Source organism: Pan paniscus, chromosome 13 (genome assembly GCF_029289425.2).
Source record: "Pan paniscus chromosome 13, NHGRI_mPanPan1-v2.0_pri, whole genome shotgun sequence".
Lineage (NCBI taxonomy): Eukaryota > Metazoa > Chordata > Mammalia > Primates > Hominidae > Pan > Pan paniscus.
In genome coordinates this window covers 83,477,646-83,494,376 of record NC_073262.2, presented here as the reverse complement: position 1 = coordinate 83,494,376, position 16,731 = coordinate 83,477,646, and the positions used below count along the sequence as shown (strand labels likewise).

At 37.0% G+C, this 16,731-nt stretch overlaps 1 long non-coding RNA gene across 1 annotated transcript in view; it reads right to left on the bottom strand.

Moving 5' to 3' along the window:
- Positions 1 to 9,134: 9,134 nt before the first annotated feature.
- The window catches only part of LOC130541288 (uncharacterized), a 140,260-nt gene continuing 132,663 nt past the window's right edge, over positions 9,135 to 16,731 (bottom strand). Inside the window, exon 3 of the long non-coding RNA XR_008955326.2 lies at positions 9,135 to 12,505. This is a non-coding gene — a long non-coding RNA (uncharacterized LOC130541288). The remainder of the gene's footprint in view (positions 12,506 to 16,731) is intronic.

Sequence of the window (16,731 nt, the reverse complement as noted above, 5' to 3'; positions counted from 1 at the left end):
CTCCTTTGAGATTCATAACACGTTTACAGTTTCATCCTTTACGGCTTTCTTGCTGTCATAAACTTTCTAGTCACTACATCTCATTTATTATATATTTCGGCACCGAATGTGTCTTTCTTTTTATCCCTATTCCTGTCATTAACTAGGATAACTTCAGTGGTCATTGCACTTTCTAGTGAACAGCTTAGTTTCTTGTTGGCTTGGCTTTTTCTAAGCCAATGATCTTCAAATTCAGTCCATTTTAGATAGCCACTTCCATACCTCCAACCCAGACCATGTTTTCATCAGAAAGTGCTCCTTTTCTGAAATATTTACAACCTGCTCTTGGATCACAAACTCTTATCCTTCTAGTTTTTACAACCACTATTCCTCAACCTCATCAGGATCTACAATTTTTTGCTCCCTTTGTTTTTATCCACACCCCCTCTTTCTTCTGTCTTTTTTCTCTGTTCATGCTCCAGCGTTTGGACCTCCTTCTTGCCCATTCTCTCAACTCTTCCAATTTTTCCCTTTTCTTGAATCCACCAGCAGAACCAAAGTTTAAGCCTATTTCAATGCCTACTTTATCCATTCTCCTTCTGGAGCTACTAAATAATGCTGGAGAAAATTAACCCATAGACTGATAGTCTGACCAGTTTCAACAATAACCAGGTCCTGACAGCTGCCTGGAAAATTTTCTAAATATCTCCTATTGTTTTCTTCTTTCAATGTCCACAGTATTTTTTTTTTCAAATTTTCTTTTTTCTCAAGCCTTTGATCTCTTTGTCTCATACTTCATTCAGAATGATTTACAGAGAAAATAGAGGATATCAGATGGAACTTTACTCAAACTCCTCCTGCCACATTTGCACACCTTCCCTTCTCTCAGTTCCTTCCCTCCTGCAGACGTCTCAGCTCTGCCCAAGGCTCTTCCCCCTCCTATGTCCTGGATCCCACCTGCTTACAGTTCCTCTTTAACTTTCTACTATAACCTCTCTTTCTTCTCCAACACTACCACCCTCCTTGCCACAAGGTTTCTCCCCACCAGCATTTATAATACATGCTCATCCTCTACTGTTTTATTAACAACCAGCCAACCTTTCTCCCCATCTGTCTTTCCCCAACTACCATCTTTCTCTTTTCACTCTTACTGACTATAAAGACTGTTCTTTTTTCTCACCTTCTATTTATTTCTCAGCCTAAAGTACTTTGGCTTTTGTTTCTAGAACACCAATGAGTATATGCTCATTAAGATAGTTTGATGCAATAAATCCTTATTTTACTTGCCTCTATTACTGCATTGTAAACTGTTGTCTACTTTGTCTTCTTGAAATCCTACACCTCCCCCAGCCCCCACATTTGGCCTATGGAACATTACTTTAGCCTGATTTTCCCCCTAACCTTCTGGCAATGCCTCTCAGAGTCCTTCCAGAACTACTTTTCTCTGTTTTCCTTTTAATGATGACAGTTTATGCAATTGTGTCTTCAAACTTATAACGACCCAGACAATAGTAATAACAGTCAACATTTATTGAATTCTTACTTGTGTTAAGTGCTGTTATATATGATATTTTAATCTTTGTAAAATCTTATAAGGTAAGTGCTGTCATTATTCCCACCTTACAGAGAAGTTAGAGTCTGAGCCTGGTCTTAGAACTAGCAAGTAGCAAAAACAAGTTCCATACCCAAATACTGAACACAGTCTGTCCCTTAGCCCCTTGGTCTGTGTTCTCACCCTCTTGCTCTTATCCACTCACATGTTTTCACCTGAACATGCTCATGATTCTCCAGTCTAGCTCTTCTTCCCAGACATGTCTCCTGGAGACAAGTCCCATACATACTATGGCCTCCCACTGTGTCGCACAAGCATCTCAAACTCTGCATGTCTCAAACTAAACTCACCATCACATCACTCTCTATCCTTTCAAAATTGCTCTCTCTTGTTTGCCTCATTCAGTGAACAGATCTACAATTCACTGTTTGCCAGCTCAGAAACCTTGCTTTCCTCTTTGACTCCCCTCAACTCTTCCCTGTCCTAGCAGTTAATTGCCAAATCTTGCTTTCACTTCTTTATGACTTTTGGAGTCCCAATACTTTTTTTCAGTTTCATGGTCCAGATTACTTAAATGAGTAATGTTTCTGCTTCTAGTCTTCTCCCCCTTCCATTTCAATCTGTTCTTCACATTGAAGCTTAAATCAGTTTTCTAAAATGCAAATGTATCATATAAACCCCTACCTTTAATACCTTTAGTTGTTAGTCACTGAAATCTCAACTCTACCTCCATTAAAAGATGCTACTAAGGGCCGGGCGCAGTGGCTCACACCGTAATTCCAGCACTTTGAGAGACCTAGGAGGGTGGATCACCTAAGGTCAGGAGTTCGAGGCCAGCCTGGCCAACATGGTGAAACCCTGTCTCTACTAAAAATACAAAACTTAGCTGGGCATGGTGGCATGTACCTGTAACCCCAACTACTCAGGAGGCTGAGGCAGGAGAATAGTTTGAACCCAGGAGGCAGAGGTTGCAGTGAGCAGTGAACTGAGATTGCACCACTGCACTCCAGCCTGGGAGACAGAGTGAGACTCTGTCTCAAAAAAAAAAAAAAAAAAAAAAAAAAAAGCCCATGAGACCCTGTCATCTGCTCTCTACTTAATATTTTTACCTACTTTTCTACAATTACCTTTCTCAAGTTCTATAATTTAGCTATATTGAATTACTGACATTTCTTTAAATATGCTAAAAAATGCTGTTATTGCTCTTGATTCTGACCTTCATCAGACTTTGAGATAATTTTATCCATGTCTAGAATGTTCTTCATTCTTATCTTTACCTCATAAGACCCAGGTTTCAATTACACAGCATCTGTGCTCGGAAGTGTTTCCTATTAACTCAAGCCTGGATTGGATGCCCCTCTGATGTATATTCACAGACTCTGGTGTTTTTCTGTTTCAGCACATAGTATAATGTGTTGTAAGCTCCCGTTTATTGTTTGCTCCATTAAGGTATAAGCAGTATGAGTGTAGAGCTTGTTTTCACCTTTACACCTACAGTGTATGGCACTGTGACTAGCATATATCAAGTGATCAACAAATATTTGTTGAATTAATGAATTAATAACTGTCTAAAGCTGTCATGCTGAAAAAAGGAAGCCATCTGTTATACTTGGCAACCGATAATCTCTGCTAGAACAGCTTCATCAGGGTTGAGCAGGTTAGAAACGAATGGAAAATAGATAAGTAGAGAAAATGTTAAATTTCTCTTTTGAGGAAATTAGATATAAAACAACATAATTCACAAGAGGAATAATAAAGAAATAATACACAGGAATAATCTCTCAAGAGCCATGTAGGGCTTATTGGAAGAAAGTTAAAAATCTTAAGTGAATGATATAAAAGAAGAATTGAACAAATGGTGAGACATAGCATATTTCAGGCCAGAAAAACAGTATGATAAGGTAGAAATATTTTCCTAAATCAGTTTATTGTTTTAATGCAAATTAACCAAATATTCCACTGAGGTTTTACTAACATTTTCTTTTTAAAAAGTATAAAAGTAGCTCATCTTTGTGGAGAAAGAATCAAATGAAGTCTCTCTTTCTCTTACTCTCCCTTTCTTGTATGTGTGTATGTATATATGTGTGTATATTCACACATGAATATATATTTATACCCCCACACACATATATGCTTTTTTTACACATATGGCCTCTTTCTTTACATACTCTTCAGCAACTATTTTATTTAACTTAGCAGCATAACTTGGATATCTTTCTGCATCAATACATATGGATCTACCTTATACATTTTTAAACTTCTACAAGGAAAACCTATCATACATACAAAGAAGTTTGGAAATCATCCTTTCCTCATGCTCCTTTCTAATTATAGTCTCCAAAAGGTTACCATCATTGTGACTTTTTTTTTTTAGCATTGGTTAGTATTGCCCATTTTTGAACTTTATACAGATGGAATAATAATGCAGTGTTATTTTTGTGTCTGGTTTCTTATAGTCAACATTACATTTATGAGAGTCATTTTGTAGTTTGTTTTTTCTCTCCATTGTGATGTTACGTTACATGAATATAATATAACTTATAGATTTCTCTTTTAGTGGATATTTGGGTTGTATCCAGACTGAAAATATAAATAGAGCTGCTGGGAACATTCTTGTACATGCCTTTTTGTGAACATATGCACATGTTTCTGTCGGGCATATACCTAGAAGTAAAATTGCTGGGTGATAGGGCATCTATATATTTAGTTTTAGTAGATACTGCCAAAGAGTTTTCCAATTAATTGTAGTGTAGCAATTCATACTCTCATAGCAGTGTGTGTTCTATATTTTTAAAGACTTAGGGTGTCCCATTATATAAATATATTGTCATTTATTTAATATTGTTTTCCATTTTTTACTAGTGTAATTAACTCTTCAATAAATATATATACTTATGTTTACTCAATGTTTGTCTATAAGCATATTAATGGCATAAAGTGTTAAAAATGACAAAATAATTTTAAAATTCACTTGGAAAAATTAGTTTTACTAAAACAAAATTAGAAAATGACATTTTTAAAAGGATTAATAACATTATTTTATATAGGTTACAATCATTAAAATTATAGCCCTGATACAGAAAATAACCTACACACCAATGAATAAGAAACATTATGTTTCAAACAGGAAATCTGAAATTAAACTGAATTTTTTCTTCTTCTTCTTCTTCTTCTTTTTTTTTTTTTTTTGAGACAGAGTCTTGCTCTGTTGCCCAGACTGGAGTGCAGTGGCACAATCTCAGTTCACTGCAACCTCCACCTCCCTGGTTTAAGTGATTCTCCTGCCTCAGCCTCTCAGATAGCTGGGATTACAGGCGCCCACCACCACGTCTGGCTAATAGTTTGTATTTTTAGTAGAGACAGGGTTTCACCAGGTTGGCCAGGCTGGTCTCGATCTCTTGACCTAAAGTGATCCACCCACCTCCGCCTCGCAAAGTGCTGGATTACAGGCATGGGCCATCGCGCCCGGCTAAACTGAATATTGAAAGCAGAGAAAACTTAATGCAGGTAATGAGTTCCACAGGTGAGAAGAGACTGAGAAGCCACCCAAATGTGAACAACAGTAGGCTGCTGCTTTACCTCTAGCTAGAAGAACACAGGGTGAATGTAGAATTCCTAGAGCCCAGAGGCTTGGGTCATCTTGTGGAAGGTAGAATCATGGTGGGCCTGTCCAAGCAGGGACAAGAATCAGAGAAAAAGTGCAACCTCTACCTAAGATATCACCTGAGGCAGAAAGATGGGAGAAATACCTTCACTACTCTCTTCTCCCTACTAGCCCTTCCCATTATAAGCACTAGAAGCTTGTTAATAAGGGAGAGTGGAAATCAGTGTGTATAGGTCTGAGGTAGTGAGGAAAGCAGCAGAGGAGCAAGAAAGGGATACAGTATAGCCTAATAGAATATGTAGTGAAGGTGACATCACAGATCAGAGGAGACAGGAATGACAATAAATGCTGCTGACATCATTGTTATCTACTATGAAAACTATCAAGTTAAATGGATCTACACCCCATACTGTAATTCAGAATAAATTACAGGGGTGTGAAAGAGTTAAGTGTAAACAATTGAAGACTACATAAAACAGAAAATCATGTAGATTTTGTGGAAGAAGAATGATTTACAGCACATAAAAGCGATAGAATAAATCTAAAAAATTTGAGAATTTAAATAGAAAAGCATTGTATGTAAAATAACACCATAAATAAAAGACATATAGTAAGTGGGAATATTATTAGTACACAGATAAAAAGGTTAATACTTTTAATATGGATAGACTCATAAATAAATAGAAAAGCAGGCAAAAATTATCAAGATATTTCATAAAAGAAGATAAACAAAATAACCAGTAAATATAGATAAAATAATATCCAATTCTCCAATAACCAAAGTAATACAAATGTAAATAAATATGTACTTATATGACTATTAAGCTGACAAATATAAAATATTGTTAATAGTACAGTGTGGAAAAATAATGTAAGCTATCACCTAACAGCCATGAAAATTATTTTTAAAGAAATATTTTGTGACAAACAATACTCTTGATATAATAAAGTGAAAACATTAGGATCTAAGCTATATTATACCTCAGCTAAAATCTGATAGAAAATAGACTAGCTCACACATATACATAAATAGAATGAAATACTAGAAAGAATACATAAATTTGTAAAAAAGTTAACCAAAATAGTTATCTCTGGACCATGGCATTGCAGCAACTTTTATCATACATTTCTTCATTTTTCAAATATTCTACAATGAACTTTTAAAATCAGTAAAACACAGTGATGCCAGACATCAGTGAAGTGATGTAAAGAGATAGAGGGGCACACAGTTATGGAAAGATATTTGCAAAGAAGGGAGAGTGTTGCACATGTCTGCAGGCTGAATGGAAAAAAGGGCAATGAAAAGAACCAATTGAGGATTAAAAGGACTAAAAGTTGCTGAAGGCAGGTGTTGCAGTTTGGTTGAGCTCTAGAGCACTGAGGGAAAATTAGACTTGGGTAGGAGGCACGAGAAAAATAGCCTGTGGAAGCATGTATGAAAACCGAACCCCGAGGGAGTTTACACTTTGTGACCTTAATTTTCATTCTGTTTTTCTCAGGCTATATCTGTTGAGAGTGAGAAATGGTGAATTTGCAGAGAATATTGGAAGTTCTGGGTATTTGGTGAAGAGAATGAGAGAGAGAGAATTGCTGAGGAAAGTCAAAGGATTAACAGGTTGCCTGAAGGCTTCTTTGATGTTAGACATCTTAAATTTGTAAATGTGGCATCATTCTCTAAAATTGCATGGGGTTTTTCATCAAGAATATGTATTTTTAGGAATAGAGGCACTGAAAGTTTGGAATGCTCTCTCTGAGAATTTGCAGAGTGGGTATAGTTAAAAGACTTTGGTTAAGAATTTGAAGGTGTTTTGGTTACTGTAGCCTTGTAGTATAGTTTGAAGTCAGGTAGCATGATGCCTCCAGCTTTGTTCTTTTGGCTTAGGATTGACTTGGCAATGCGGGCTCTTTTTTGGTTCCATATGAACTTTAAAGTAGATTTTTCCAATTCTGTGAAGAAAGTCATTGGTAGCTTGATGGGGATGCCATTGAATCTATAAATTACCTTGGGCAGTATGGCCATTTTCACGATATTGATTCTTCCTACCCATGAGCATGGAATGTTCTTCCATTTGTTTGTATCCTCTTTAATTTCATTGAGCAGTGGTTTGTAGTTCTCCTTGAAGAGGTCCTTCACGTCCCTTGTAAGGTGGATTCCTAGGTATTTTATTCTCTTTGAAGCAATTGTGAATGGGATTTCACTCATGATTTGGCTGTTTGTCTGTTATTGGTGTATAAGAATGCTTGTGATTTTTGTACATTGATTTTGTATCCTGAGACTTTGCTGAAGTTGCTTATCAGCTTAAGGAGATTTTGGGCTGAGACAATGGGGTTTTCTAGATATACAATCATGTCGTCTGCAAATAAGGACAATTTGACTTCCTCTTTTCCTAATTGAATACCCTTTATTTCCTTCTCCTGCCTAATTGCCCTGGCCAGAACTTCCAACACTATGTTGAATAGGAGTGGTGAGAGAGGGCATCCCTGTCTTGTGCCAGTTTTCAAAGGGCATGCTTCCAGTTTTTGCCCATTCAGTATGATATTGGCTGTGGGTTTGTCATAGATAGCTCTTATCATTTTGAGATACATCCCATCAATACCTAATTTATCGAGAGTTTTTAGCATGAAGCGTTGTTGAATTTTGTCAAAGGCCTTTTCTGCACCTATTGAGATACTCATGTGGTTTTTGTCTTTGGTTCTGTTTATGTGCTGGATTACATTTATTGATTTGCGTATATTGAACCAGCCTTGCACTGGTACCAAAACAGAGATATAGATCAATGGAACAGAACAGAGCCCTCAGAAATAACGCTGCATGTCTACAACTATCTGATCTTTGACAAACCTGAGAAAAACAAGCAATGGGGAAAGGATTCCCTATGTAATAAATGGTGCTGGGAAAACTGGCTAGCCATATGTAGAAAGCTGAAACTGGATCCCTTCCTTACACCTTATACAAAAATCAATTCAAGATGGATTAAAAACTTAAACGTTAGACCTAAAACCATAGAAACCCTAGAAGAAAACCTAGGCATTACCATTCAGTACATAGGCATGGGCAAGGACTTCATATCTAAAGCACCAAAAGCAATGGCAACAAAAGCCAAAATTGACAAATAGGATCTAATTAAACTAAAGAGCTTCTGCACAGCAAAAGAAACTACCATCAGAGTGAACAGGCAACCCACAAAATGGGAGAAAATTTTCGCAACCTAATCATCTGACAAAGGGCTAATATCCAGAATCTACAATGAACTCAAACAAATTTACAAGAAAAAAACAAACAACCCCATCAAAAAGTGGGCGAAGGACATGAACAGACACATCTCAAAAGAAGACATTTATGCAGCCAAAAAACACATGAAAAAATGCTCACCATCACTGGCCATCAGAGCAACGCAAATCAAAACCACAATGAGATATCATCTCGCCCCAGTTAGAATGGCAATCATTAAAAAGTCAGGAAACAACAGGTGCTGGAGAGGATGTGGAGAAATAGGAACACTTTTACACTGTTGGTGGGACTGTAAACTAGTTCAACCATTGTGGAAGTCAGTGTGGCAATTCCTCAGGGATCTAGAACTAGAAATACCATTTGACCCAGCCATCCCATTACTGGGTATATACCCAAAGGATTATAAATCATGCTGCTATAAAGACACATGCACACGTATGTTTATTGCGGCACTATTCACAATATCAAAGACTTGGAACCAACCCAAATGTCCAACAATGATAGACTGGATTAAGAAAATGTGGCACATATACACCACGGAATACTATGCAGCCATAAAAATGATGAGTTCATGTCCTTTGTAGGGACATGGATGAAATTGGAAATCATTCTCAGTAAACTATCACAAGAACAAAAAACCAAACACTGCATATTCTCACTCATAGGTGGTAATTGAACAATGAGAACACATGGACACAGGAAGGGGAATATCACACTCTGGGGACTGTTGTGGGGTGTGGGGAGGGGGGAGGGATAGCGCTGGGAGATATACCTAATGTTAGATGACGAGTTAGTGGGTGCAGCGCACCAGCATGTCACATGTATAGATATGTAACTAACCTGCACATTGTGCACATGTACCCTAAAACTTAAAGTATAATAAAAAAAAGAATGAAAAAATATATAGCAGGCAAATATTAAAAAAAAAAGAATCTGAAGGTGGAGAGAAACTGAATTCCGCTGGAATTTAGGCTGGACAGAAAAGAAGTGAATTGTTGGATGTTGAGGGATAGTGGGACAGGTCTTTGGAAGTAGATTGTAGTAGTGGAGGGAAAGAGACGTAGGACTATGTTCTTTGCCTTCACCTCGCACTCATAGCCTTTGAAACCAACTTTTGGCATTCACTACACTCTGCCTTGTTTTAGTTGACTGTATTTCCCACCCCCACCCCCCAACTCTTGTAAGTGGCTGCACATTCCTGAGGCACCTACCCCAGTGTTCTGTATTTGGCAGTGATTCAATTACAGTTGTTGGAGGAGTGAAGGAAACCAAATGTGTTGATTTTTAAAATCATGGCAAGTGTTTTTGGTTAAATTTAGAACTACTCTTTTGAAGATTGTGCACTCAAAAGTATTAATTAAATTGGCAACTGTGCCTGCCAGCAACATTAATGTGATACTCTTTGGGGAGGAGCCATTTGAAGGTGTTGCTGGAACTATAGTAAGCTCAGAGAATGAATTTAACTGCACTTAAAGAAGCTCTATCTTTTGGAACTTCCAACTAAGGGTGAAAAAGCCTTGCTTCATAAGCAGGCACAGTTTGTTCTGGATCAACTGTCTGGTAGTTTCAGGGCTGATAACTTTTAATTCTTTTTGCTCAGATAGTAGCCACTCAAGAGGGTGCCAGGGAACCTTCTGCTTCTCCTAAAAGCTTGGCTTCAGAAAGTGAATTTGCTTGATATCGTATCTACAGGGTGTACTCTTCTTAATCCAAAGACTCTCTAGTAAGTTTTCCATAATTAAGGTATAAACTCACAAGATGCCAAGTTCTTATTTTATCGGAGGAGAAAGGACAAGGAATATACTACTCTCTGATCATGACAATGGGTGAAGCTAAAGAGGGAGGAAGAATCCCAGTTCCTCCTTTCAGAAACCTTAACTGTGGTTCTATAAAAGTGGAGGCATACACACGCCCATACACACCCATGCATTCTCGCTCACTTACTCATGCACTCACACAACCGTTTTTCCAATCTTATTCTTTTCAGTTGAATGTTCACATCCTAATCCTAGTATTTAACTTTTAGTGTTTTCAAGGCTCCTTTTCATATATTCACGAATCTAGTAGACCTCATCCCACTGAACATTCTTAATTATAGTCAATTGCTCTAAATTGGCTTTCTTGAATTTAAATGCATTTGCCATTTCATTTTTCAAGATGAATTTGATTGAATGCCTTGTAGTGATTGATGCAAGCTCATTCAGAATATGTGAATAATAAATTTATTACTCTCTCGAAATAAGTACTAGATCACAAAATCTCTTTGGTTTAATATTTTACTGTTAAAGATTAAATAGTTCTTCTAAATAACTTAGCAACTCTCTCAAACTTAAATTGTTTAGCTCTATGTTTAAGGAAACTATGGAAATTGTTTCAGTTCCCTTGGGTGCAGTCGTGCAATTTAGATTTAGCTGGCCTGCAGATTGTACTCATCTATGTTAATGTTTCTGTAATGAGAATGATCCAACTGTGTCATAACCTTTTAGGTCTTAACCTCCTTCATTTACATAACCTTTTACTTTACATTTACACACGCTTTGCCATTTTAGGATTAATACGTCAGGCTTTTTCTGTTTTTTTCCCACGACCTTTGTTGCTAATAAAAACAATCAGTTGGTTTGCCTTATATATGGGAAAAACATGTTGTTCACAATAGATTGGTCAATATTTGAAAGAAATGTTAGATTTGATAACCAGAGAAGGGAATACATGGATTTTTGCATGACTACCATAATTTTAAGCAGAAAAACTCAATAAACTATTTTTATTCTTAAAAGTGTTGATTAAATTTGATAATATTTGAAATGTACATCATTAAATAAATGGTTTAAAAGTGTATTCAGTTCCTTGCTTCAAACAGAACAAGTTATAATTTAAAATAATAAGCCGGGCACGGTGGCTCAAGCCTGTAATCCCAGCACTTTGGGAGGCCGAGGCAGGTAGATCACGAGGTCAAGAGATTGAGACCATCCTGGCTAACACGGTGAAACCCTGTCTCTACTAAAAATACAAAAAATTAGCCGGGCGTGGCGGCGGACGCCTGTAGTCCCAGCTACTCGGGAGGCTGAGGCAGGAGAATGTCGTGAACCTGGGAGGTGGAGCTTGTAGTGAGCCAAGATTGCGCCACTGTACTCCAGCCTGGGAGACAGAGCGAGACTCCATCTCAAAAAAATAAAAAATAAAAAATAAAATAATACTAGTACCTATTACCCTAAAAATATGTGTTAAAAACATATACACATTGGTCTTTTACATTTAAAATTATGTCATTTATGTGCATTTTTATATATCCACATATATTTACAAGTATTGATTACAACAAAATAAAATCTTCAAAGACTTGGACTTGCTTAACTAAACATATAGTTAAGAGGTAAATATGTTTCAAAAATTTAATGGTAGAATTTATTTAAATAGAAAATATAATACATGTGAAATGATTTCATTTTAAAGTAGCCTATTTACATACAGGATATTTTTTCTATTATTAACGATTTTATTCGACTTGTGATACTCTGAAGGAGAATCACAGGGTGCAAAATCTGGGTATCAGGGAGCACCCCTGAGGAAATGTCATTTGAGCTGAGTCCCAAAGGGTGAGTAGAAACTGCAAGGTAAAAGGTTTGAGTGCCTCGGGAGGCCTAATATTTTTAGAATAATCTTTGTAATATAAACCTGACCCATAAATCCCTCATACTCTCCCAAAACCTTACAATATTTTCCCAGATCTGTACCATGTCCTGCAAAAGCTGCATCATCTGGCTTCTCCCGATCCCAGCAACTTTATTTCCCACCACCCTCCCTCACTCTCACCCCCCAGCCATGGCCGACTTGTTAAGTTTCACCACCTCACCATTGTCTCACTTCTTACCTTTTAACATGTTGCTCATGTACCTTGGATGACTCTCCCTACCTCCTTTCTCCATCCCGCTCCTCATCATTGGTGAACTCCACTTATCTGCAGATCTTCAGCTTCTTCAGGGAGGTGGTATCTGCATCCCCAGAGGCTGGGTCTTCATTTACAAGTGAAGCATCTGGCACTTCTTCCCCAATCATTCCATTCTCATCATGTTTGTGATTTCTGGTGTCATGGCCATATTCCTGGAAGGTGGACCTTGTGTCCCCAGCATCTAGATTGCTGTTACATTGTAGGGATCAAGCAAATAGGTATTGAATAAATGAACGTATATAAAACTTTAAATCAGTAAATTTTAAAGATAATGCTTTTTCTTAGTCACTATAAGAATTGCTGCTACCTCTTACTGAGCACAAGTGTTAATCAAGCACAGTCCAAGATGCCAAATGTGGTGGATATGAACCTCATATTATTAATGACAAAACTGAGGTTTGGAAGTCCAGCAAATTGCTCCAAGTCAGATTGTGGTTTGCTCTATTATGTTTGATAAAAGCAGTCACTAAATTGTCTCATTATAATCAGGGGAGAGAAAACACTATTTTTTGATGAAAAAGTATTGATGTAGTTCATCTCAAATTGTAATACTTTTATGTAAATTTTATTTAAAAAATAATTTTTTATATATCATTACACTTATTCTCATTTAAATTATTCAATTCATAAATACTGTCAGTCATGTACCATATATTAAGGAGCAAAGTAAGTGATACATATATATGGTTTTACCCGCTAGTGAGGTTACAATTTGTGTAGGGAGAGAGGCTTGGGAAAAGCATCCATGGTTTAGCTGAGGTAACCACAAAATCCTAAGGGTTATAGAGTTGTGCATACTTAACAACTATTTAACTGCTTAAGGCCATGCGTGGTGGCTCATGCCTGTAATCCCAGCACTTTGGGAGGCTGAGGCGGGCGGATCACGAGGTCAGGGGATTGAGACCACCCTGGCTAACACGGTGAAACCCCGTCTCTACTAAAAATACAAACGATTTAGCCCAGCATGGTGGCGTGCGCCTGTAGTCCCAGCTACTCGGGAGGCTGAGGCAGGAGAATGGCGTGAACCCGGGAGGCAGAGCTTACAGTGAGCCGAGATCATGCCACTGCACTCCAGCCTGGTGACAGAACGAGACTGCATCTCAAAAAGCAAACAAACACCTGCTTAATATGGCCCACACATTTTTCAAGGCACTAGGCACACACTAGTGAATAAAATAAACAGGATCCTTTGTCTCATGAAAAATATATTCTATAATAAAGACATTAAATCCTATTGGGGAGGTCTCATTAGGCAGGACTTACTAGAGAGGGTGATGCTTTCATTGGCTCATAAAGGATGAGTAAATACTGTCATGTCCTGATGGGGAGTGTCTTAGTATATCTGATCTTAACCAAAAGGCTGAGAAACTATAACAGCATATTAATTAGGATTAGGTTCATCATGGAGTAGTAGAAAACCCCAAGTTATATTGGTCTGACAAGCTAGGAAACTGTCTCTTGCTCCCATAAAAGAAATCTAGGTATAGTTAGTCTAGCATGGGTACTGTACTCAGAGGTAGGAGCCAAGGGTGTTCCCTCCATGTTGTTTCTCCACCATCTTCCATACATGGCTTCCAGCTCAGGCTCTAAGACGGCCACATTATTTCCATTCATCATATCTGCATTCCAGCCAGCAGAAAGGAAAGGGATAGTAGGGAAGAAGAGCATGCCCTCTTTATTTCCAAACATTTACCAAAAGTTGTGTACACTGATTCTGTTTATTTCTGGAAGCAACCTCAAGAGAGGTGGAGAAGTGGGGAAATGATGTGTTTTGCTAAAAACAGGACTTTATTACTGAAGATGTGGAAAATGCATATTGGGTATATATGACAGTGTCTGCTCCATTAACAAAAGCAAGGCCTGGAGGAATGACAGCAAAGGACTCAAAAAAATAACTCCACAAGTTTCATTGTGTGATGTGGTTGAAGTTTTATGTATATAGAACATTATAGAAGGAAATAACTAAACGTGGGTTCATAAAAGCATTTAATTGCCATGCTCAGAAACATTGTCATGCAGGGATATATAATAATTTAAATATCTTTCTTATGTTGTACTTACATATTTTATAATTTACAAGGCTCTTAAAATATATTATCTCTTTTAATATTCAAAATAATCCTGTGGAATAGTAAATATTATCCTTGTTTGGTACATTAAATAATCAAGGTCCAGATATCTGACTCAAGGCCAGTGTCCTTTCCATTGTATCTGAAATAGTTAATATATTCATAGAAATTTAAAGAGGATATTAGTATTTTTTTATTAATCTTAATCCAAGAACAGGAAAGTAATGCAAAGAAAACTATTACACAATAAAAGAGAGCTTCTACAGATTAAAATATAACCATTGAGATAAAAGATAATAATCTCCCAGAAAGTAGACCCAAATGAGAAAGTAATGGAAATGTTAGCAAGGAAATGAGGCAGAGGGTTCAAATATGGAATGTTCAACTTTTGGTTAGTAAGAGTCTTAGAAAGAGAACAAAAAATAGTGCGTGCTTGGGGTTAGGATGGGGTGGTGGCGATGGAAGAGGAAGTATTATTAAAGATACGGATATAAGGAAATTATTTAAAACTGAAAAGGACATGAGTCTTCAGATTAAAAGGATCTGGATCCACTAGGTGTCTGAGACTGCAAAAAGATCCCCACAAAGGCATATTCTTGTAACATTTTACAGATCACCAAGGAGAAAAGACACTAAAAACTTCTATAAAAATATTTTTCAAATTTATGAGACAAAATGTTTTATGCTCAGACCATCAACCATATATGATGATTGTTTGAAGACATTTTTAATCATGCAAAATTCAAAATATTTATTCTTCATCAATTTTTCTTTGTGACTAACAGGATATATTAAAGCAAAACAGAAGAGTGCACAAAGGTTATATGGAATTTTGGAAACAGTGTGTCTAACTGGTAAAGAAGTCAAAGAAATCCCATAATTATAGTTTGCATAGTCCTCGATTGAAGGAAATAAATAAGTCGATCTATGGGGTTGGGGGAAAGGCGTGGGGGAAGGAACTCTATGGACAATATGATTAAGAATGAGGAAGAATATGAGTATGATAAAGTTACAAATTCAAGGAACCAAGAAATATAATTAGAAATGTCAGTAAAAAATATGAAGCAAAATAAGAAGTGACACAATTGGAAGTAATTGTTGAATGTTAAAAAATCAACTTGGAATTGATGTTAGAACCAATATTTGTATCAGTTATATAAATACACACACAATTGTAGAAGTTATTTAGTTTCCATGAGACATCTGGCATCTGATGTTGGAGAAGTCTGCAGATAGACAATGGCGAAGGGAAGACGTGTAAAATAGCGGTATAAGCATGCTGGAACTCACCAGTGTGAGCTGAAATCTGCTAGGACAGACTGTCAGTGTGCCAGTCTCACCACCTCCCACTTTGATGATGTGTGTGTTCTGCAGAATAAGCTGTCACCTTTTGTCATGGAGCTAAGCACACACCTGGAGTAGAAGAAATTGAAAGAAGAAGAAACAGAAAGACCTAGGGGAAGATGGAGCAGCTGCAGGCTGGGCTTCTGCTCCTACCCAACAATGTGAGCTGCTAAATAAGAAAATATGTGAGAGCTAAAACCTCCTGTTGCCTCTTCCTTGATCTTCTGAGCATACAAACAATATAACCACTTCTTCATTTCTGCCTTCAAAATCTGACACAGAATGTCTCTTGTGGCCCAATCTAATATGAATCATATAGGGAGAGGAATTCCAGAACACATAGGTCAGCCTAGCTGGTAGCATAACGCACTAACACATTACAAAGCCATCACAATCTCTTTTGAGTGACCCTAGGGGTTGTGTTTGGTCCACAGAAAAAAGTAATGCAATCTTAATATAGTACTTGGTCCAACTTTAAAGAATATTTACACAATAAGGATAATGTAAATGCTGTTTCTGGGTCATTATATTTAGAGTCAATCTGTGAAAAAGCACAGAAACCCGGGTGGTGACTGCATGAAGGTAAATGTTAACAACCTTGGAAATATAAAAGGAAAAAGTAGGTGGTAGATGGTGGGATGTGGAAAGGACTCTGGTGTGGAAGAAAAGTTGAAGGAAGAGTAAGGAGCCAAATAGCTTAAGTTTTTCTTCTTTTTAATTTTTTTCTTGCCAAAAAAATTCTACCATATCTTAATTTTTAAAGTGTAGAGTTAAGGGATCCTACCTAAAATTCACAGAACAAGAAATAGAGGTTAAAGATATCATTTAAAGTGACAAACATAAGCAATAGGAGAATTTAAGGTAACGATCTAATTATAAACATTAAGAGAAGAAAGTAAAGGTGGAAAAAAGAATAAACATGATAAATCTGTTAAATCAATAATCTAAGGTATATAGAAGTATACTATTCAGAGTTATTAAAACAGAATGGTTAAGAGGTTG